The 24,238-nt window shown below is 43.4% G+C and overlaps 1 protein-coding gene across 3 annotated transcripts in view; it reads left to right on the top strand.

Moving 5' to 3' along the window:
- Positions 1-24,238, top strand: part of FGF13 (fibroblast growth factor 13) — a gene marked incomplete at its 5' end in the record, with an annotated part of 525,641 nt that overhangs the window by 269,912 nt on the left and 231,491 nt on the right. The window lies entirely within an intron of this gene.

The raw sequence follows: 24,238 nt of genomic DNA, 5'->3' as shown, positions 1-24,238 counted from the left end.
GCTGTGGGATCCTGGTAAGGCTCCAGCACTGGGACACGTTAGTGAAAGAGGCCAAGAGGGTTAGGAAAGCCAAGCAACCTGCCTCTCTCACGGGTTAATGAAAAAGCCTGGGCTTGGAATCAGATCGACCCAGATTTCAGTCCTGGTCCTGCCACTTACTTACCCGTGTTATCCTAGTCAGTCAGTAAATATAACTGGTGTAGTGTCGCTGGGACAGCTGGGACACTGTAAATGGTCAGTAGATAAACTGCTGAGTCCCGTGTGTAGAGGCCAAGTCTCAAAGAGGGATGATAGACGTTCACCTGCATTTCCATAGTGTCACAGTCTATTTCTCTCACTGTTTTATCATCTATTATGTCTCCTTCACATCTCAGCTATTTGCTTGGCTTTAGCCACGGTTAGGTCGCTCAGTTAAGTGTTCGTGATTTGGCAGAAAGAAAGACCATTCCTTTAGCACCGGCAGTGGCTTCCTCATTTGGGGATTCTTTCAGCGGATGCTCCCATCTGGCTTTGCTCTGACACTCTGGCCTCTACCTGAACTTTCTAATCTTGCTGGCTTTGTCCTATCTGCATGGGAACCTGAACCCAACCCTACCAAGGTAGCAATGTCGCCTCTAGTCTGCGTTTCCTTAATGTCTTCTTACATGGACTCCAGTCTTTGTGTGTGACATATATTGCCAGCCAGTCTTATGGATTGCTGTCGGTGGTCAAAGGTTACCAACCTGGTCGTCACTGGTGGCCTTGGGCACTAGCTTGGTGCCAGCCTGAGTGCTTGAGCTGGACAGATGATGCTCTTTAGGCAAAGGGAGGAGGACTTGGGGGTCATAGCTTGATCTTGTCTCTACATCCTCTGGATAAGCTGGCGGTCCAGAATGGCTCCGTTGGGCTAACCTAACACTCTTGGCCTACCTCGAGCTGTCCATGGGGCTTCTGAGCAGCTTCTAGACGCCCTGATAGGCTGAGAAGTTGTTGGTGTAAGAGTATAAATACAATACCTTAGCTTTGTTCAACCCAGTGTTTGCCCAGATCATGGGGTCATGGACTCCGCTCATGTACACCCTGATTCACGTACATATCCACCAAACACCTATGAACATACCTGGAAAATAGTTTGTCCATACTTAGGGGAAATGTCCTAATTTCATCTTCATAAACATGCTGTACGATAGACTTATTATCTCCACTTTATTGATGCAAAAAAGGAAGTGCAAAGAGATTCCAAGACTTGTCCCACGTCACCTAGTGAGCAGGTTGTAGAGGTGCTCACACCCATTGTGTTTGCACGCACAGCCCTGCCGTCGGCTCTTGGGATAGAAACGTCATGTTAGCACAACGTTGGGAAACCAACATGTTAACGTCCTGAATCTTAGAAATTGGATGGGCTCTACTTGGGGACTGAATTGAACTGGGACCATAAAACAAAGTCGGGAAGCCTGTCACCTGTATGTCATTCATTGTTACACCCAGGGGCTTGCCACGGGGACTGCTGTCATCTTCACCTCTCCCCGGGCTTGGAGGAATTCTCAGATGGGAGGTGCACAGATCTCAGCAGAATTACCACCTGCTCTACTTGGGGGCTCTGTCAGCATCTTCCACACCCACTCCCAAGCCTCGAGTTCCTGGTAGGAGTGGTGGTAGAGGCTTTTGCTGTGCGGATTGTTCTTTTCATGGCCCAGGGACCAGGGAAACAGCACAACAACAACAAGAACAGAATCCTTGCTAGAAGATTCGATCGTCCTGAGTCACAGAGAAAAACCAATGACTAGAAGCTCAGTGACCATCCCCCCGCCCCCAGCAAAGCCTTGCCCACATTTTTTTTTCCTTCGGTAAAATTCCAGGAATGGTATTTAGCATGGCTGAGCAGACGGGGGTTCAAATGTTGGAACATTTCTGTGTGCTTCTCGGACCCTGCTCCATCATTCATAAGAAGGGGATAATAATAATACTGTTGCTGTTTAACAGTATGGTCGTAGGGCTTAAATGAAAATAATCGATGTGCTTTGTTATCTGTGTTTCTGAGGAACACTCCAAAGCAGAATTCAAAATAAAGAATTGGCTTCAGCCGAAGGCAGATGTCATGAATACTTATTAATCGCACACTTCAAGATCAGGATGACTGTGACTCACAAGCAAATGCAGAAAAATACTCACACCTGCCCGCTCTTGGGCTGAGTGTCGTTGCCCCGCGAAAAGGATTAGCTCCGTGGCACAAGGCAACTTTGGTCAGGGTGACTTGAAATAGAGGTAATGTCCCAGCTCTTTAAATTGCCTAAATCTACTAGTATTAAAAAAAATGTGTTAGCAACACAGAATGCTAGAACTACCGTCTCCTCCTCCAGCCTCTGCCTCTCCTCACAGATGGGAAAACAAAGGACCCAAAGAAGGGACTGTAGCTGGCTCCAAAGCGACACAAATCGTAAATGATAAAAATGAGATTCTAACCCTGATCTTTTATCTTACATGACGTTGGTGTTCTGATTTGTCATGCTTATTAGATAAAATTTGAAAAATGTGGAAAATGATAAAACAGGAACAGAACGCCTGTAATCCCTCTGCACAGACAACTCCACTCTGACCATTTTGCTGTATTTCCTTCCTTTCCATCTTCTCTCAATGCATTTTCTTCCACTTACCTAGAGACACGGTAAGACCCAGGGCTCCTGAGCTCACACTCGATGCTTTCGCTGGCATATCAGGCCACCTTTCTAATCAGCATCCTTATTTGATATTGGATCAATAATAGGTTTTTAATTCTCAAAGCTAAGGAAAGCTGCCCATGAGCCCCCAGATGTATGTGGCTCATTAAGAAAACAGGTGTAATAATGAGATCAGGAACCAATCAGATCACCAGGATGGCTCAGAGCAGGAAGCCAAGTTGGTGCTAGACTTTCAGGGGACTCCCCCAAAGCTCCCACCCCACACCCCATCGAAAGCACCCTCAGTGGCATAGCTGCTATTAGAAACTGGACCTGATCTCAGCCTGTGTTCATCCCAGCTGGAATCAGGGCAGAAAATGAAGAGGCCGCACGCGACGCTTCCCACAGCCCTGTTACCGTCAGGAATGCGATGCCTGGGCCCCAGAGCCTTTTGACTCAGCTTCTGTTCTCTGTGCGAAGGCTGAATGCCTAGCACTCCAGCTGCAGCCTGCACTTCAACTCTCCGTTCTCTTCCCAGCCCACAATCTTGTTATCATTCGACTTCGGGTCTGTCAGAGAAGGGGGAGGAGAAGCTCGTGGAGACGTGACTAAGGGGGCCTGAGACAGGTCAGAACGTCCTTCCAGTCGATGCTGCTCTCATGGATGTGATGCTGTAGCATCCTGTGTGCTGGGAGAGTCCACCCCCCGCCACCTCCGTCCCGACCTGCTCCTCCCCTGCTCCCTGAGTTCAGCTGAGCTAAGAAACCTCCTCCGGGGCTTTTCCTAACAGAGGCCTCCGTGTCCCGTGCGCCTGGCTGTCTGGCCACAATTCCTTGAGGAGGCAGGAGCTAACTCTACTGTCCTGGCAGACTTGAATCATAGGAAAGAAATGTTGGGGAGCCACGCAGCATCTTTGTGTTTTTTTTTTTTTTTTTTTTTGCGGTACGGGGGCCTCTCACTGTTGTGGCCTCTCCCGCTGCGGAGCACAGGCTCCAGACGCACAGGCTCAGCGGCCATGGCTCACGGGCCCAGCCACTCCGCAGCATGTGGGAACCTCCCGGACCGGGGCATGAATCCGTGTCCCCTGCATCGGCAGGCGGACTCTCAACCACTGCGCCACCAGAGAAGCCCCGACGCAGCATGTTTGTTACACAGCGCGTTCCTGAAGCAGCCAGCTATTTTTAGAAGGAGGGAAAAAAAGGTAGCAGCTTACTCTCTAGGGATCAGCAGGTGGAATAACAATCTGCCAAACTTGAACATTCATTTTAGCTGGGCTGCAAGCGACACATTTTTCCCTGCCTCTGTGAGATGCTGTCATCACACATCCCCGAGCAAGCAAAACATGTTGCTGGGAAAAGGAGACGGGAATGGAGGGCCGAGGGAGCCTGCTAGACCAAGTGCCTGAGTGATTGAATCAAAAAAGAAGGTGGCCTGGTCACTGGGAGGATTGAATCCTCAAGTCTGTGCTCCAGTGTCACCCTCAGTGAGGTCTCCTTGGCACTCTATTTAAAGCAGGCCCTGTCACTGACTCTCCCTTTATCCTGCATTATTGTTCTTCCCTGCACACGTCACTACCCGACATTATGCTTTTTATCTGTTTATTCATTTTTCCATTGTCTGTCTTACCCGCTCGAATGTAAGGTCCAAGAAAACATGGAGTTGGGTTTATTCACTGCTGTGTCCCCAGGGCCTAGAACAGGGCCTGGCACACGGCAGAAGCTCAGGTAATATAAGTGAAATAAATCAATGGATTGTGGGAATGAATGAACCTAGTATGAACAAGACAAGGAGTAGACCAATCCCCACAAGGACAACAACAACAGCAGATGATGTCTTGAATGCCGTGATCAACTCCCTGAATCTTCACAGCAACTCTGCATCCTGCATGCTGTCCCTGTCCCCGTTTTGCTGTGAAGGAAAATAGACTTGGGGGTTAAGTGACTTGCTTCTGAGACCCTGGGGTCACAACGTGAGTAAATGGAAGAGCCAGGATTTGATCTCGGGCCTGGGGGCCATCTTTTCAGACATACCAGACTCAGGATTCACTTGATAATATTTTGAATTGAGTTCTTTGGAATCTCTTTCCATGATTCTTATCCAACTGTATAAAACTCTCACTAAAATGACCACATGAGGTGAATGTTTCATTTGCATCTACTAAACCTGTGATACCCTTGAACTTGTCATCATAAACTCAAACTAGCAGAGCACTGCTCTGTGGCAGAAGGAGCCCCATTCTTTGTCACAGTAGTGGCTCAGTAGTGAAGCCGTTACCACATAGGTAATGAGAGTTCCTTTCCTTGAAGATTTGGGAATAAAGATTAACAGCCATTCTGACATGCTCCACTGTTGACTTTCGCTTGCTGAAGACATGGCCTAGACAACACTACTTATTGACGAAGTGTTTTCAAAGCCAGAGCATTTTAGGGCCTCTTAGTTAATTTTTTCATCACTGTTTTTCACGAAATTGCAATTTGCATGCACCCCTCTTCCCAAAGAAAATGCAACAAAAATACGTCAGACCAAAACACCCCACCAAGGACAAGCGGTCCACGGAGCTCCCCAAGGGCGGGGTATATTTATATGTGCACCCCAAAGTCCCCAAGGCCCCTGCAGAGGCTCATTTCCTTCTGGGGGCTCCCAGGTGCCCTCAGCACGCTGGCTCGGGGCGTGAATGGAGTCTCATTTTCCTCCTAAGCGTGGCGTATCCACGTCGTAGCACCTGGCGCAGTCCATTGTCAGGGTAGTCACATCATTATCTTGTGTTTATGAAAATTAAGGTCTCTGTCATGCTTGTATTATAATTAGCCAGTTAAAGAGTCCTATTATTCCTCTTCAAGGAGACCTACATATAAGTGAGTGAGAGACTCTGTGTTTCCATGGAGGAGTCAAGGAATCACTGCCTTGTTTCCAAAGCAGGCTCCAGCACCACTGACTTCGAGGATTCTGTGTTCAGTCACCTCCCCATCCCAAGAATCCCAGGTTTTAGGGACATTCTGGGCCACCCAACCCCATCTGGGCCTAGGCTCCTTTTTAGTGTTCAAACCACCAACAGATTTCCTGAGCCATTCTTCTTTCTTTTCTTCTAGGTGAGTCACAATTATACTTAGGTCTATTAGGAATTCACTGAGATTTCAAAGTATTCTGCAATATTTCATATTGATTTGTAGAGGATGAGTAAGTCCCTAATAGGAGTACAGACTCCTGACACTTGCATTTCTGTCACGTTAGAGAACAGTCTAGGTTTTACCCAAGTTTTTCTTTTCAGTATATATCAGTTCAAGTCATAAGTTGTCAAGGAAGAAAAGTAGTCCATGTGATTTGTTCTCTTGGGGTGCACGTGTTACTGCTCACAACTAGCTTGGTAGTTCTCACCCTGGCTGTATGTTAGAATCACCTGGAAGGGCTTCCAAAAATTACCAACGTTCAGGCTCTACGGCAGGCCACGTAAATCAGAATGTCTGGACATAAGGCTGAGGGGATTTCATATGTACCCAAGATCAAGAACCACTGAATTACAGGGCCTGTATTTGAACGGCGCTATTTTCCCAGTGCCTAGCACAGGGTTGGGAACCTGTCAGGTACTAGACACATGTGTGTGGAGATAATAGATGTTCCAAAGAATTCAATTTGTAAGGGTCACTTGGCATCATTGCCAGAAATATCGATGCAATTCTGACCATGTTTCATTTTCAACCGCTCACCCCTGCCCCATACATATAAATACTAAGTCAGGTCCTCCTGGAAATGACAGTGCTTCTTTGAAACCTTATTCGGGCTACTTCTATGGGACCACACTTCAAGTGTCCTGACACAAGGTGGTGTCCTTTTAATCGACTAGCTGTGGGTTTGGGGACTTCTTGTTTGGAAGGAGCAGTAATCATGATGCAGCCTCTTGGACCACGCTTTTCCATTTTATGAAACAAAGCTACAGACTTTGAAAATGGGTACTTTAACTACTTGAGAAAAATTCTCAGCCTGACCTGGACACGGCTCCTCTAAGCCTCCCGGGGGCTGGGTTCTACCCCACGAAACAGGCGCACCAGGAGAAATGGCTTCCCTAGACTAGGTTGATTGCTTTTCAGCTGAAGGAGTCGACTTTTATTGGTCCCTACTCTTTTCGCCATTTTAATTTTTTATGGACTTGTCAGTTTTCTTGTCTTCTGTTCTGCAATAGCATTTTGCAGCAGTATATCAACCTTCAAATTTGACTGTTGGCACATTCAGTCATGAAATCTGAAGAGTCACTTTATCGATGTCCTAGAAGCTTGTGTGCAAGGGACAGTCATCAGTGCTTGGTAACTAGTATTTTTATTCCCTTGGTTTTAATTGTTAAGCTGCTTTTAAACTGCTAAGGACTGGAAACCCTTTCACTGGGATCTAGATCTTGTTTTCTCCTTTTTCTTTTCACCATTCCCAGAAACCATAGCAGATCTCAGCTTCTATGAGATTAATCTTCATTTAAGCCCTTTTCTTACTATAACAGATCATGAAAAGTTGACTCTGTCTAGCCCAGTTCTCTAGATTCGAGTATTCATCATCACACGCTGCTCTTTTCCGTATTATAAGACTCGACATTTCTTTGTCCATTGATTCTTTCGATATTTAACTCAGTGTGTTTCTTGAAACCAAGAATTTTTAGTCAAATGTGGTGATGGGTCCCTCAGAGACACCTGTTAATGATTTTATGGTTTTATTTAAGCATTTATGTTATGCTGCATACAATCTGTGTTTTGCTTTAAATACAGAGGCCATTATCAAATACACCCAGAATTCCTTAATACATTTCAAAAAGCCATTGCCTGAATGAATGTACTGATGGTATTTAAATATTTCTACCAAGCTGTTTCTTAGGCAGGGTTTTCATCACTCTGATTTTCTAGTCTTCCTCTTCTATCCTTCCTGGAAGATGGGGGAGAGGCACAGCTCCCATTGAGACTTTTTTCCTTCCCTAAAACGAGGTAAAGTCAATGAATAGAAGGTTGAAATGATTAGTTACAATGAAATTGTGAGAGCATCTGTGGAAAGGAAGAGAAGTTGCTGGGGTGATGGAATTCTGATGGAAAAGGAAGGATGGTTTCCTTCAGAGGACGAGGAGGGACCCGGTGAGCATGAGATGGCGTTCCTAAAATAAGGGAAATGGTCCCTGTGTTGGTTTTTCAGCTGATTGGCCACATTAAGAACGTTTGTGTGTATAACGAAACAGGTGCCGCATTTCCCCCTCAGTATAACCATCAAAATAACGACTGTCTCGTGCCCTGCTCTTGCAGCCTAACAGAAATACCTGACATCGTTACATGTGCAGCTCAGCAGGCTGAGATAGTTGGATGGTGTCGAGACATCAAGGAAAGTAGGTTTCTGAGTCTGCAGTAGAATGAACACTCAGAACCAAGATCAGACCTCCTTTACTCTTTGTTTCTGTTATTTTACTGGGTTTCATTAAATGTTAAGAGATTCATGGTTAGCTTTACGAATCGAAGACTATTCAGTTTCTCTACTTTCCTCCCAAGAATTGTAAAGAACCTGGAACATTTTATCTTTGATCTCCCAATTACCATGTACCAAATTATTGTCTACTAGTATTTAGAACCACCTTGTTTTCGCACTCCCTCCGTTACCTATTATTTTCCTTTATTATTTCCAGTTAGTGTTTATTTAGATTCATTAGCAACTTCTTTGCTTGCCATTTGTCTCTTACACTCTACTCCTTTCATTTAGATTCGGTTGCCTTCTTTTCAAACTATAGAATATTCTTGTACTGAAGTTCTCTAAGCAAGAAACTCAGTTTTTCTTTGAAGATGTTGAAATTTCATTTTCATTCTTTTAACGATGGGTTAGCTGGGTAGAGATGGCTTTATCCCCCCCGCCAAGTGTAGCAGTTTCAAAACACTGCTCTGTGTCTTGCTGTGGAGAAGGCTGTTGTCAATCTAATTATCTTTCTTTTGCAGGCAATCTTTTGTTTTTCTTCAGTCACTTTAAATAGTTTTGATTTTTCTTCCAGCCCCTAGAGTATAGATTTGTTTTTATTTAGCCTTCCTGGAACTTAGCATGTTTAAGCCTGAGGATTCATGTCTCTTTCTGCAATTCTTGGAAATGATTGCCGTTACATCTTAGAATATTTCCTCTCCCCCTTCTCGTTATTATCTCCTACTGAAAATCCTAGTAGACTTTGGTTGGCATTCCTCATTTCGCCTTCTCTGTCTGTTAACCTTGTCTTCATCATTTCCATCTGTTTCTCTCTCTGTACTGCAGTCTGGGTTTCTTTTCTCAGAAAGCTTCCCGTTTACCAATTTTTCATATCTGTGTGGATCTTCAAGGGATTAATCATTTCATTTTCATGATTCCTGACACCTGCAAACTAATAGGAAATTCATCTGGAGTAGGGAATGCAGCCAGGAGGTCACTCTCAGTAGTTGTGGTGTGTGTCGTGGGATGTGGTGTGTGCCGTGGGGTGTGGTGTGTGCTGTGGAATGGACGACAAGCACTGACCTTGAACTTTTTTTCTTGATGGTAAATGCTCAATAAATGTCTCGTGAAAGACCAATCGAATGAACAAATGAATCAATGAACCCATTCCCCTATGTAAAGGCAAAAAAGCCAGCCCCTGACCTCATGGAGTTTACGCTTTAGGAGAGAAGCCATCACATTGCTTTATCATTGTTAATTTACCTGTTCCAGATATGGTGGGAGCCAGATTAAGGAATGGGAGCCAGGGAAGTATTTCAGAGACGGCTCTGCTCATAGTGGATTTTGCAGAGTCACTAGGAGTTTGCCCCGTGGATGAGGGACGGACGGGAGAGGGGAAGCACTGTGTAGTCAAAGGCTCGGAGATTCCCAAGAGCCTAGGACTCCTGGAAATGGGTGTGTTGATGGCTCCTAACGAGGGACATAAAGGGAATATATTTAAAAAATAAAAAATATGTCTAAAAGAAAAGTAAGAGCACGTACCCTCTGCCCTGGCCCCCTTACACAGGCAGCTCTGCCCCCAGCATGCCGAGCTGCCCGCTCTCCTGCGTAGCTTTCCTGGTGATGTACAACAGAGGGAACGGTGGGATGGCCACCAGCCTTTGGGCCTGTGGCGGAATGACCAGGCCCGGGTAAGATTCCAGCCAACAGTCCCACCTTCTGTGTCATAATTTAATCAAGTATTTCAGTCCAGATGCTAAATCCTGAAACTCGGGAGCCAAGAGGAATTACCAACTTCAAAAGAAAAACGAGAAGCAAATCTGGCCTGCCTCTCCACACAGTGGCCCTGATTATGCGCCAGACGATGCTCTGAGGATGTAGCAGCACACAAGCCAAAGCGAGGCGTTAACGGCATCGACATGTAACCTGATACAGAGCTACTATCATATAGTCATAAACGCACTGGGAAAATACGGCAGAGTGGACGGGGGAGACGAAGTGGGGGGAAAGCTTCTTTAGCCACGGGGGCCTGAGGGGGTATTAAGAGAGACCTGAATGATGAGCAGGGGCTGCCAAGCAAAAGGATGAAGAAAGAGTGTTCCAGGCAGAGGGCAGAGGAGGTGCAAAGCTGCCACGGCAGGAACTAGTGGATTATGTCCAAAGGGCAGAAAAGAGCCTTGAACCTGGGGCAGAGTCAGAGGAGATGAAGCCAGGAAGGTGGGCTGGAGGCCCATCACCTAGGGCCTTGCAAGGTATCCTAAGGGGTTTGGATTTTCTTCTAAGCAACATGTGCAGGCAGTGGAATGCTTTAAGCAGAGAAGCAGCACGATCAGATTTTGGTTTTTAAGGGATTTCTCTGGAGATTATATGAATAATTAAGTGGAAAAGGGCAAATTTGAAGATAAATTAGGACCCCACTGTAGGAGTCCAGTGGAGGCGTGTGATGGTAGCTTGGCATAGGGTGGTGGGGTGCAGATGGTGAGAGGATTCGGACTGGGGACCCATTTCTGAGGTAGAATCCGTAGGGCTTGGTGATGGATTGGAATTCAGGGTGTGGGAAAGGGAGGAGACCCAGGCTCTGTACTGAGTTATCAGATGGTGAAGACTGGCAGGAGGAAGAGCGGTGAGGGCATGAGTGTCCAGAGTTCAAGTTCAGACATGGCCAAGGGTAAAGTCTAAGAGTGGTGATATTGCATAAGGATGTGTTGGGAAGGAGTTAGGACATGATCCTCTGTGGAAATCTGAGAGAGTGGAGCTTCGGACACTAGTAAATAAGACGATCTGCTTGTGGGATTTTGATTGGAGCTGGGCATCCAGTGGGAGCCGTGAAATGTTGACATATGTATAGTCAAAATGGTTTGGGTTCCTATGAGCAGAAAGAACCTTGCTGACTTCTCAGGCCTGATAGGACCTGTGACATACAGCCTGTTCTTATTCTTTTTCTCTTCTCCCATTTTCTTTCTCTAAAACTTAGCTCCTGCCACGATTGTAAACCCAGGACACATGCACATAGACCCACACACGAGGACGCTGACACATTCATACACACACATAATTGTGTTATTTCCCGTTTGCTGACAGAGAGTGAGTGACCTCACTTAGGGAGCTGGCCTCGCTCTCCATTTCATGCTTCTAATTGCAGGCAATTCCCTAGGGCTCTGACAGCTAGTTCCTCGTCTATTAGCTACCTTAGGAAAGGTGAAAAATAGGCTTTGGGGGGTAAATATTGATACACTGCATGGAAGTTTTTGCTTTGGCGAAATCCAAGGGGAAGGGCAGCCGGTTCATGCTCGTCTCGGTCCACCACGTATGCAGCAGTGACCCTTCTGTCTAACTCTGGCTGCTTTCCGGTTGGAGATATAGAAGACCTTCTCTGGGCAAGTGTTGCTTGGGTCAAAAGCATCAGTTCCTCGTGAAACGTCATCAGCCTTTCCAATTGGCAACCATTGTTCTGGAAATGGAGAGAATTAGGCCCGTGTGACTGGCTTTTTGCACTAAGGAACAGGCCGAAAAGATGGCATTCCCCAGCCTGGGCTGTGGACTCCATTGCTGCACATGGTAGGGGGATCGCAATCGGCTGAACATATCAACCTCAACCCACGGCCTGTATGTGTTCAGTTTCTTCGAGTTCTGATATCCCTCCCGCACTTCTCCCCACCCACAAGCTGCTGCTTCTTTTTTTTTTTTTTTCCTCATCTAAACTTTTCCAATATGCAAGTCACAGCAACAACCTCCTTAGTCCTGAATAAAGAACGGACTGAAGGCTGGAGGATGTGAGAGAGAACGAGAGAGAGCTTTGCATCTGAGTCCTGACTTCGGGAATTGTGTCGGGGCAGGGAGTTTGATTCTCTCCCTCTCATGAATCTCCTCCTCCCCGACAAGCTTTGGGCATATCATCATCTCTCAGTATTTTTTGAACCTTCTATGGAAAAAAGCTATGAATGCTTTGAAACAGGAAGAGGACACAGGGAAAGGGAGTGGTCTGAACATGGTGACTGAAGGCGACCTATGTCCTATGTTTCTCCCGCAAAGAAGTGAGGTCTGAAGTGGGTGCTGGGCCCTTCAGGGTCAGGAAGCGTGAGGAAACCAGGAATGGAATTCGCCACATGTATACTGATCACCTACTTAGTGTCTAGTAAAGTGCCCGTTCAGGCCCCTAGTGGATGTTCAAGAAATATTTATGGACCAAGTGCTCTTAGGTTTGACCCGTGCAAATTGCTGATGTCGGAGAGGTGAACAATGCAGATCGTACTTGCCCCCAGACAACTTACACAGCTTAGGTAATTAAAAGGTGTGCAGTGGAGTAACCCAGTGTTCTGACTCCTTCCCTTTTGCCTCCTTTTGTCCCCAGCTCCACTAGGAAATCTTAGTTTCTGTTGTTATTGTTAATGTCAGAAGAAGCCTTTTTAAACACCAGAGCAAATATGCCTCTTGCAGCTGGAGAAAGATCCCATGGCATTTATTCAGGCAAGTGGGATTTCACTTCAGAGGCAGATGATGGTGTGGCTAAGCTTCGGATGGGTGGAAGAATTTGTCAGCTGGGCTGTGGAGAGCCTGAGAGCGTGTTCCCTGACCCAGCGGCTGTTTGCAAGAGTCCTCACCAAGAAAAAACAGAAGCCAGGGATTTCTTTGTCCTGGAGGGAAGGATCCTGGTTCAGATCTGAATTTGGACCAGTGCCCTGGCCCTGAAATGTTTTCACGTGACAGCTTCTCTGGCTGACCGCGCGGGCCCCAGATGTGGTGTGAGGGCTGAGACCCATCGTCCTCGGAGTGGTTTGGTGGGGTGAGCTCTGGGGGCGTGTCCAGGCCTTTGCTGTGCCCAGGTTAATCAGCAAGTGTGCCCAGCCTCCTAAAAGTCTTCTGGAACCAGGACAGTGCCGGCCCAGCAGACAGAGGTGTGACATCTGCTGTGGCTTGTTCTGCCGCTTCGCTCCTAAGTTGCCCTTTTAGATTACTTAACCGCTGTGTGTAATGTCATGTGGCCTTAGCGTCTCCTCACATAACTGTTCATAGTAGTTAGTGCTCAATGGAATGTGAACCATTCTAAGCCTGGGATCCATGTTCACTTAGCCAAGCAAGGCTTATATGAGCCCCGCCCTCCCTGGAACTTCTGACTGGATCAGGGATTTAGACGCCCACTGTCATCTACCATCATTGACCTTATCTCATTGCTCTTCCGTCCCATCTGTTGCTGCTACTGAAGCACTGATGGAAGGATACGTAGGAGTCATTCAGACCGAGATGGCAGAGAAAAGGTCGGGGAAGGCCTTCTAGGCAGGGCGAGCAATGTGTAGGAGTCCACATGTGGAGAGCAGTTCTTTTCCCATTGCACAGCTAATGTCACTGAGGCGTACAGAGCTAGGCGTCTTTGTTGACAGGTCTAGTGAGTAGCAGAGACCAGGTTTAAATCCGTGTCTAACTCCAAAGCCTGTGCATTTGCACGTAAGCTGCCTCCTGAAGTGGGCAGCCATGGAAAGGTTACGGAGGAGACTTACACGAAGAAAGCAGTTTTTCAGGAAGATTACCTTGGTGGCCGTGTGTTAGCAAAGTGAGAGGCTAGAAATAGGAGACCGGTTGGAGGACATTGTAAAAGCCTAGTCATAAATGATTTAGGACTCATTTCTGTGTGCTGAGCTATTGATATTTACTTCCCCATTCATAATATTGATCAGAGTTGTATTTTTTAAAGTTGGTCTTTGCCCACTAGTCTGTAAGCTTGGTGAGGATGGAGACTGTGTCTCTCTTATTCACTGCTTTATCTTCACTGCCCACTCAGTTCCAGGCATGTAGTTAATACACAATAAATACCTGTCGGTTACATGAATGAACGTGAATGAGGGACAGTGAGAGAAGGTTTGAAATGATTCGCCTAAGGTAAAGTAGATAAACCTTTAAAACATGAGCGGAAAGACGGTAACAGCTACCATTTCAGGAGGAGCTGTTTTGAGCTAAGCAAGTATTTTAACTATATTTTCTCAATTCATCTTCACAGCCACCATGGAAAATAGGTCCTGTTTAAAACTAGTTTAAAGCTAAGGAAGTTCCCCTTAAGAAGGAGTAGAATGGAGCATGGCGACTGTAATCAACAATACCACATGGTTTACTTGAATGTTGGTAAGAGGATAGATCTCAAATGTTCTCGCCACCCATGTAGGAAAAGCTAACAGTGGAGGTGATGGATGTGTTAACTAATCTTATTGTGGTAGTCATTTCACAATATGTATGTGTTTCAAATCATCATGTTGTACATCTTAAACTTACACCATGTTATTTACCAATGATATATCAGTGAAGCTGAAAAGAAGCCTTAGAATCGTTGGCCAAATGGCCAGAAAACGCTGAGTCAGCATGTGTATTGAACCCCGGTCTGATTGATTCCAAAGCTTGTACTTATAAGCACTCTGTTGAGGAACTGGGAGAACTTGGGGTTGAAGACTGAAGATGGGAAGTCAGAAAAGAGAGACTGTGTTCTCTCCCTTTTGGCTTTCTGGTCTGTGGTTTTGAAGATTTTGGTTTTAGACCTCTTGCAGTACCATCAGGCCAGCCCAGTACAGATGAGACACCCAGTGGATGATACAGAAATGGGGTTTAGATGAGAAGTCAGGCTGGGGGTAGAAATTCAGCAGCAATCAGGATGGGGGCAACAGGTGGTAATACTCAGACAGTCTTTTCAAGACAAAGAATGTAGAGCGTGGAGGACACAGGCACAAAGCCTCCACCCGGGTTGTTAATTGCACTCAGCAGACTAAACGAGGCAGAGGAGCTGACAAAGGATGTGTCTTCCCCAAGGTCAGATGACTAGAGTAGTGTAGACAGAGACCCGGGAGCAGTGGGAGGAGTGCCTGCAGAGTAGACACTTGTCCTTTCCCCGGCTGAGCGTTCGGGTAAGACACAGGCCCCACAGACTGATTGCCTGGGTGGAAGTAGGGACCCCAGGAGCTTCTTCCTCTAACAGTTCTAGGCAGGAATAGGAACACCAAAGATTTGTTCTGAGGGAGATGTCTGTAACAGAGCACGAACACACTTCCAAAATAGGTTTTCGAGTAAGGGGGGCCCAAGAGAAGTCTGGAGCACCCATACAGAGCCAGATGGGGAGTTCTGTATTCCCATTAGAAGGTATAAGTGTGGACATATTGGGGTCCTTGAAGGGGCCAGGCAAAGTACAGATGTGAGAGCTGAGTGATGGGGAATTGGAAGAGGGAACGATTATTATTAGTGTTTTATGCTGCCAGAAGGTCACATGGCCGGGGCTTCCCTGATGGCGCAGTGGTTAAGAATCCACCTGCCAATGTAGGGGACACGGGTTCGAGCCCTGTTCTGGGAAGATCCCACATGCCGCGGAGCAACTAAGCCCGTGCGCCACAACTACTGAGCCTGCGCTCTAGAGCCTGCGAGCCGCAACTACTGAGCCTGCGTGCTGCAACTACTGAGGCCCGCGCGCCTGGAGCCTGTGCTCTGAACAAGGGAAGCCACCGCAATGAGAAGCCCGCACACCGCAGTGAAGAGTAGCCCCTGCTCGCCGCAACTAGAGAAAGCCCGCTTGCAGCAATGAAGACCCAATGCGGCCAAAAATAAATAAATTAAATAAATTTTAAAAAAGGTCACATGGCCAGTGAGTGTCCTGGCAGAAGTCCTGAGAGGGATTCATTCATCGTCCTTGCTACCATTGGGCATCTATGAACATCCTGATGGTACTGCTGCCCAGAGAATTACTGAGTCACGATTGCTCTGGGGTCTTGTCTTTGGAACTTGCAAAAATGATCTTGCAGTTGTTTCCCGGATGCTGTGTCTATCCACCAGAGGACAGAATTGCTCATCCCCATAGTGGTAGCTGCAGGAGTAGGGGCAGCATTGGTGCCTGCCCCCACCCAGCCACCTGTACAGTATGGCCCTGCCTGCTCACCCTTGGTTCCACTGCAAGTTTTCTGCTTTATGTTTTGACTGGTTCCTGGGCTTGGATCTTCATGATGAAATTAACTAGAAGGTGTCCCTAGAAGAATCACTTTGGTCTGTTTCCTCCAAACCACTTAGGACAAAAAATAAAATGGACCCAAGAAGCATGCTAGCTGGACCATTACATTCCATAGACTGAGACAGAAATAGATTCTTTCAACTTACTAACAGCTTACCAACTACTAATGTAGCTGTTTTCATGGTGAGCCCTCCTCACTGTGGCTTCACTGCCAGGAAGGAAGAAAAGGAAGGCCCAGGGGTCATCAAAACTTGCAGCGACCAAAATAGTAGTGCATTTCTACACAAATGGCCCTCTGGCTACCAAGAACAGCCCAATGTATACCCACCATCTCGTACAGCCCATCTCTGCTCTTGAGTGGTGGGCATTCCAAGGCAGCATACTCCACACACACCTTAGCCTCCAGTGCCAGCAGGCACCCGGTTGCCTAAAATCAGAGTCAGCCTGGACATGGGATGACAGCTTTGGCAAAGAGTATAGCGAGGGCTTTATGACCTGAGAGACATATGAGCCATCATGGTTTAGCTTTACAGCACCTTGTTGTTCTTCCATTCAGATACTGATCCATGCAGTCCAAGAGAGATAGTCCTGTTCTCTTTGTTCCCTAGATCCCTTTCTGCTCTATTTCTGCCATCTTGTGTATGTGTCAAGTGTCTTCATCTTCTCTGAGGGGTAACAAGTAGATCCAGGGTTGTTAAAAAGAAACAAACATGATATTGGACTAAACACATACACACACACACACAGCACACAGTGAGTGTCTATCAGCAGTGGTCAGACGTCCCCTAAAAATCTGAGCCAAGGTGGCTCTGGCAGTGTTTCATGCCCAGGAGCAGTATTGCATTTGGAAAAGTGGTGGGAGTATTTTTGCATTGTCGCACTGACTGAAGGGAACTATTGGCATTTTGTGGGCAGGCACCAGTGTTGTGAAATGCTCTGCATTGAGTGGGATGTCCTACTCCACCAGGAAGTATCCAGGCCCTAATGCCATAGTGAAGCCCCTACAGGGAGACCCTGGAGAGGAAACTAATGAAAGGGCGCAGGAGAGTTCTGTGGGATTTCTAACGTTATCAAAGATCTAGGATGAGTGGCTTAAAGTGGTGCTTATCAAAGCATAGTCTCTACGTCACCGGTATCAGAATAGCCAGGAGTGCTTGTTAAAAACACTTTCTGGATCCCACCCAAGACCTGCTGCATCAGAATCTTTGGGAGAGGGGCCAAGGAATCTGCATTATAACGAGCACTCTAACTCATTGTTATGTGCACTGAAGCTTGAGAACCATTGGACTGAGGGATCTTTACTTTAAAGCAAGAGGAGGAGTCTGAGGATAAACTCATTGATATATAAAGTCATCGAGAAAGTCAGCTATCCCCACTGAGGAAAGCACAATTGGAAGTAAGTTTGGACAAAAAAAGAGGTATTTAGGATAGATTTAGGGAGATGGAACGAATCCTGATTTCTTCTACTTTGAAAACATTTAGAATCTCATTGTTTTTAAACATGACTGCAGTCTCAAAGTGCTTAAAGAGTCAATTTACAAAATATAATCTACAAAGAGCCAATAACCTATGAGAACTTCCTTTTCTAGTAATCGAGGAAATTCAAATCAATAAAATATCCATTTTACATTTACCATATCGGCAAAAAGTGATTTGATTTATCTCTGTTTTACTGATAATATACATTGTTGAAGAGAATTAAGTCGAGACTGGTATTCAAGTACATTGCTGTTGGAAATGTACATCCAGCCAATCTTTCTAGAAATCATGTTGACCGGATGTATCTAAAGACTTAATATGTATATATCCTTTGAAGTTGTAATTCTATATCTAAAACAAAAGCTAAGACATTTTATTGTTATTTATCGGCATTTTGTCTACAAATCTGATTTAGATGTTCATAGCTGCTTTATTTATTATGACAAAAATGGAAACAACCTAAATGTTTGATACTAGAAGATAGTTTGATAGCATATTATATGGTCATTTAAAATTTAATTGTATGATGAATTTTAATAACACGGATAATGCTTATTATATTGTATACTGTTATGTGAAAAGATTGAGATATAAAAGTTTTGACTCTAATCGTATGGGCAAAAATTAACAATATGTAGAAAAAAGAACTGGAATAAAAAATATGCCAAGATGTCAACAATCTCTAACTGGCAGGCTTGTGTGTAGTTGTTCGCTTCTTTATGCTTTTTCTAATTCCAAATTTTCCACAACGGGCATGCGAAGCTTTAATGAGCAGAAATAAGTTAATTTAAATATATCTGTGGCAGAGACTTTAGGCAGGGAAGGATGAAAAGTCCTTTCCAATTACACTTCAGTGATGTGAGGTGGGATGGGGATCGTAGATTTTATTTAACGTAATATGATCAGCTCTGTGAGCACTAGCTTATATCAATACAGCATTATCTAAAAAGGAAATTTGTTAGTGCTTGCTCTCCCTTCTTGGGTACACTCTATTACTGGTCTCATATTGATTTAACACATGTCATTCCTGATGGAAGGGTGGATGGAATGGAGTATACTTGGGTGGTAGTGGTAATATGGGCTTTATTTATTTTAACTTACATTTCATGAATATCAAATACGTTGGATTGCCCAGAAAGTTTCAGTAAGGCATCAGGAAGCTTTGAAAATGAATATCATTCTTTTGTTTTGTTTTGTTTTTCTGAAGATGCCATTTGCTTTCTCTTCCCTTGAGTTATTTATCGTTTATAACACTCATAGAGCTGCTGGACTAAATCTCTCTAGTGCTGTTTGTGAATACAGTACAGATGCAGTAATATACTTATGGGGTCATGTTGGCAGGAGGAGCTTGGTTTTCCAATAAATAAGATGCAACTAAAAGTATTCAGTAAATTCAAAACCACCAAGTAATTCCATTTGGAGACTGAGCTTTAAAATGTGAACCATCATTAAAGAGTAAATTTAAAAGACATTGATGGCACGTGTATATAGTATGGCTTTACAGAGTCCCAGGAAAATTGGAATGAGTTGCTGGAAATAACAGGAATTGGTACACTGGAGAGTTAGCAAAGTAAAGAGGCTGTAGGTAGTGTGTCACAACATGTGCTTTACTCATTTCTTTTGCTGAAGGGAGTTAGATTCTAATTATTTGTGAAACCATCACTACATCCTTAATAATAATAACATGGTCTTCATAATCAGATACCTCTTTGTGCTGTGAACATGGGGCTCATAAGTAGGGTGTAGTAGCCCAGATGCTGTTTTTCTTCTTGTTCCTTTTTTAGTGAAATATTGAGTCTGAGGATGTCAGAAGGACCTGGAAAAAGATTCTTCCAAATCAAATACGTAAAACTACTAAGATGCTTCTGTGCCACAGGAAGTAGAATTTAGAGGCTAATGGGACCTCAAGGGAGCCAACCTCAGGCACATATTCATCCCCCGATTGTGGTGGAGACTATACAACAGCCACTGGAGCCTTTGCACGGGAAAGTGAAATACGCAATTCAGGCTAAACTAACTAGATCACTGTCACAGTCAGTGGCTTACCAGCCTTCCTGGTGGATTGAACTGATTGATAGTCTTTTATTTTGCAATGATTTGACAGTCATTGCCACCACTTAGATTGTCACTGCTATAATACAAGTTCGGCCGTAGCTGCAATTTCACATTATACGATAATCACTTTGAATTTCAGAGAACCTTTTTTCTCTTATGAAATATTCCTGGAATATTCACACCATTTGAAGATTTCTCCTTAGAATAATTATCTAAGGTAAGCAGGGAATGTAGTACAGGACCTCAGTCTTCTCTCCATACCCCTTGGGAGCCAGTGCATTTCAGAATACAGAACTATTTTGGAATGAGAAAGATAATAGCAAATATTATGAAACAGAAGCTATTCCTGGTATCCTGACACACCCCCCCACCCGATCACTTCTTGTGTGCTTCCTATGCCTAGGCCTCTTTATTAGCTCAGGTTGTTCCCTGGTCCAAAACGCCCTCCCTCCTCTACTTCGCTCATTCTGAAGCATCCTTCAACTCTACATCCTCCATGAAGCCTTCTCTTACACCTGCTATTTATACTGATCCTTGCTCTGCTGACCTCCTTCAGCTCTTGTCCTCAGTACCATTGATTCCTACTTATTCTCTGCTACATGTGATATACATATGTATTGATATTTCACTAGTATACATTATTTGCTTTTGGATAGGCAGTGTACTTATTATTTTATATTGATAATATCACTTAATCTGTACCACTCAGAATTTTCGTTATGCCCATTTTATAAGGTTCAGAGAGGTTAAGTAACTTGCCCAAGGCTACATACTTCATCAATGGTGTGACTGAGATTTAAATGCAGTTCTAATATGAATTCACAGCCTATATTCTTTTTGTTTTTGTTTTTGGGTTCACGGGCCTCTCACTGTTGTGGCCTCTCCCGTTGTGGAGCACAGGCTCCGGACACGCAGGCTCAGCGGCCATGACCCACGGGCCCAGCCACTCCACGGCATGTGGGATCTTCCTGGACCAGGGCACGAACCTGTGTCCCCTGCATCGGCAGGCGGACCCCCAACCACTGCGCCACCAGGGAAGCCCACAGCCTATATTCTTAACTACTGCATTATCAGGTATTAATCTATTCCCTAAAAGAGCTCACACTCTAAATGGGACAATAAGAGTTTGACATCATCTATCCCCTTTTTTATGGACTGAATGTTTGTGGCCCCTCAAAATTCATGTGTTTAAGCCCTGAGTCCCACTGTGCTGGTATCAGGAGGTAAGGCATTTGAGAGGTAATCGTGTCATGATGATGGAGCCCCCATGATGGAACTAGCACCCCTTATAAGAAGAGAAAGGCAAAAGACAAAATTATTAAAAATAACTATCGCTACAATAATCTGATAATGGACACATAGTATAAAAAGATGTAAATTGTGGCATCAAAAACATAAAATGTGGGAGGGGAATTAAAAATGCAGGGTTTTTCTCTGTGATTAAAGTTAAGTTGTTCAGCTTACAATAGCCTGTTATAACTATAAGATGTTTTATGTAAGTCTCATGGCAACTACAGAACAAAAACATATGGTAGATACACTAAAGAGAAAGGAATCAAAACGTACCACCAGAGAGAATCATCAAAGCAACAAGGAAGACAGCAAGAAAGGAAGAAAGGAACAGAGATCAACATAACACCTAGAAAACAACTGAACAAAGGACAACATCAAGCCCTTATCTATTGGTAATCACATTAAATGTAAATGGACTAATGTCTCCTATCAAAAGACATAGAGTGATTGAATGGATAAAAAAATAAAACCCCATTATGTGCTGCCTGCAAGAGACTCACTTCAGCTTTAAAGACACTATATATAGATTGAAAATGCCGGGCTGGAAAAAGATATTCTATGCAAAAGAAAACCAAAATTGAGCAGGGAAAGCTATACTTATATCAGATAAAAAAGACTTTAAGTCAAAAACTGTAATAAGAGACAAAGCAAGTCATTATATAATGATGAGTAAACTCATGAAGAGGATATAATAATTTTAAATATCTATGCATCTGACATCAAAGTACCAAAATATGTAAAGCAAATATTAACATATCTGAAGGGAGAAATAGACAGCAGTACAGTAATAGTAGGGGATTTTAATAACCCAATTTCAACAAACAATAGTTCATCCAGACAGAAAATCAATAAGGAAACATTGGACTTGGACTATACTTTAGACCAAATGGAACTAAGATACGTATATAGATCATTCCATCCAACAGCAGTAGTATGCACATTCTTCTCAAGTGCACATTCAAAATTCTCCAGGGTAGATCATATGTTAGACTACGAAATAAGTCTTAACAAATTTAACAAGATTGAAATCATACCAAGCATCTTTTCCAACCACAATGCAATGAAACAAGAAGTCAATCACAGGAGGAAAGCTGGAAAAGTCACAAATAGGTAAAGATTAAAGAACATGCTGCTGAACAACCAATGGGTTAAAGAAGAAATCAAAAGAGAAATTAAAAAAAAATCTTGACACAAACAAAAATGGAAGTACAGCATATCAAAACTTATGGGGTGCAGCAAAAGCAGTTCTAAGAGGATTGTTTATAGCAATATGCCTACATTAAGAAAACAGGAAGATTTTACTTTTACATGTGTAGGAACTAGGAAAAGAAGAACAAACTAAGCCTAAAGTTACTAGAAGGAAGGAAATAACAAAGATCAGAGCAAAAATAATGAAATGGAGACCAGAAAGGCAATAGAATAGATCAGCAAAACTAAGAGTTTGTTTTTTGTTGAAATAAACAAAATTACCAAACCTTTAGCTGGAGAAAGAAAAAAAGAGAGGAGGCTCAAAATCAGCAGTGAAAGAGGAGACATTACAACAGATGCCACAGAAATACAAAGGATCATAAGAGACTACTGTGAACACTTATATGTCAACAAGTTGGGTAACCCAGATGAAATGGATAAATTCCAAGAAACACACAATTTACCAAGACTGAATCATGAAAAAGAGAAAATCTGAACAGACCATTCATGAGTAAGGGGATAAAATCAGTAATCAAAAATGTCTCAACAAAATGTCCAGTATCAGATGGCATCACAGGTGAATTCTAACAAATGTTTAAGGAAGAATGAATACAGGTCTTCCTCAAACTCCTGCAGATAATTGAAATTGAGGGAACACTTCCAAACCCAGGTTGGAAGGCCACCATTACTCTAATGCTAAAGCCAGACAGGACACAATATGAAAAGCAAGTTACAAGCCAATATCTCTTTTGGACTTAGATGCAAAAATCATCAAAAAAAATTAGCAAAACAAATTTAACAGCACCTTAAAAGAATCATGATCAAGTGGGATTTATCCCTAAGAGGCAAGAATAGGTTACCATATGCAAATCAATCAATGTGATACACCACATTAACAAAGTGAAGAAGAAAAATCACAGGTCATCTCAGTAGATGCAGAAAAAGCATTTGACAAAATTGAACATCTTTTCATGATTAAAACCATCAACAATTTAGGTATAGAAAGAAAGTAACTCAACCTAATAAAGGCCATATATGATAGGGTCACAGCTAACATCATACTCAATGGTGAAAAGCTGAAAGCTTCTCCTTTAAGATCAGGTAGAAGACAAGGATGCTTAGTCTTACCATTGCTATTAAACATCATATTTGTGGTTCTAGGCAGAGCAATCAGGCAAGAAAAAGAAATAAAAGGCATCCAAATCAGAAAAGAAGATGCAGAATTGTCTTTATTTGCAGATGACATGATCTTATATATAGAAAATCCTGAATTGGGCGATTGGGATTGACATGTATACACTGATGTGTATAAAATTGATGACTAATAAGAACCTGCTGTATAAAAAAAATAAATAAAATTAAAAAATTAAAAAAAAAGACTATAGCTGGGCCTCCTGTAGTTCTAAGAGGGTAAGTAGAAATTTATCAATAGTGAGAGTGGCTACTCTCTTGATCATTCCTCCTCTGGGTCTATATGTTTGTCCTATCTGCATCATTCTGTTCTTTCTTAACCAGTCTCTTTCTTTAATTCATGTATGGTCATCTTTGCCAATAACTTAACTTTGCACACTGCTTTGGTTTACCATGTTATGTTCTCAGGTCTGTATTTTTCTATGTCTCCTCTAGTGCCTAGCCATGACTTTTGCTAGTTTCTAGGTTTCTTAGATGGTATTTTAAGGACAAAAAAATTGAATTAAAAAAAAAAGAAAAGAAAATCCTAAAGACTCCATGAAAAAATCAGAATAAATGAATTCAGTAAATTTTCAGGATACAAAATCAACATACAAAAATCTATTGTTTCTATATATACTAACAACAAACTATCTGAAAAAGAAATAAAAATACTTAGAATAAAATACTTAGGAATAAATATAACAAAGGAGGTTAAAGATTTGTACACTGGAAACACTGATTGATATAAGAAATTGAAGAAGACACAAATAAATGGAAAGATATCCTGTGTTCATGGATTGGAAGGATTAATATTGTTAAAATGTCCATACTACCCAAAGTGTTCCCTAGATTCAATGCAATCCCTATCAAAATTCCAATGACATTTTTCACAGAAAAAGGAAAAACAATCCTAAAACTCATACAGAACCAAAAAGACCCCTACTAGCAATATTGATCTCAAGCAAGAAGAACAAAGCTGGGGGCATCACATTTTCTGATTTCTAAGTGTATTACAAAGCTATAGTAATCAAAACAG

This window comes from Grampus griseus (assembly GCF_964374135.1).
Source record: "Grampus griseus genome assembly, chromosome: X".
Lineage (NCBI taxonomy): Eukaryota > Metazoa > Chordata > Mammalia > Artiodactyla > Delphinidae > Grampus > Grampus griseus.
The sequence above is the reverse complement of the archived record's forward strand: the minus strand, read 5'-3'. Positions and strand labels throughout refer to the sequence as shown.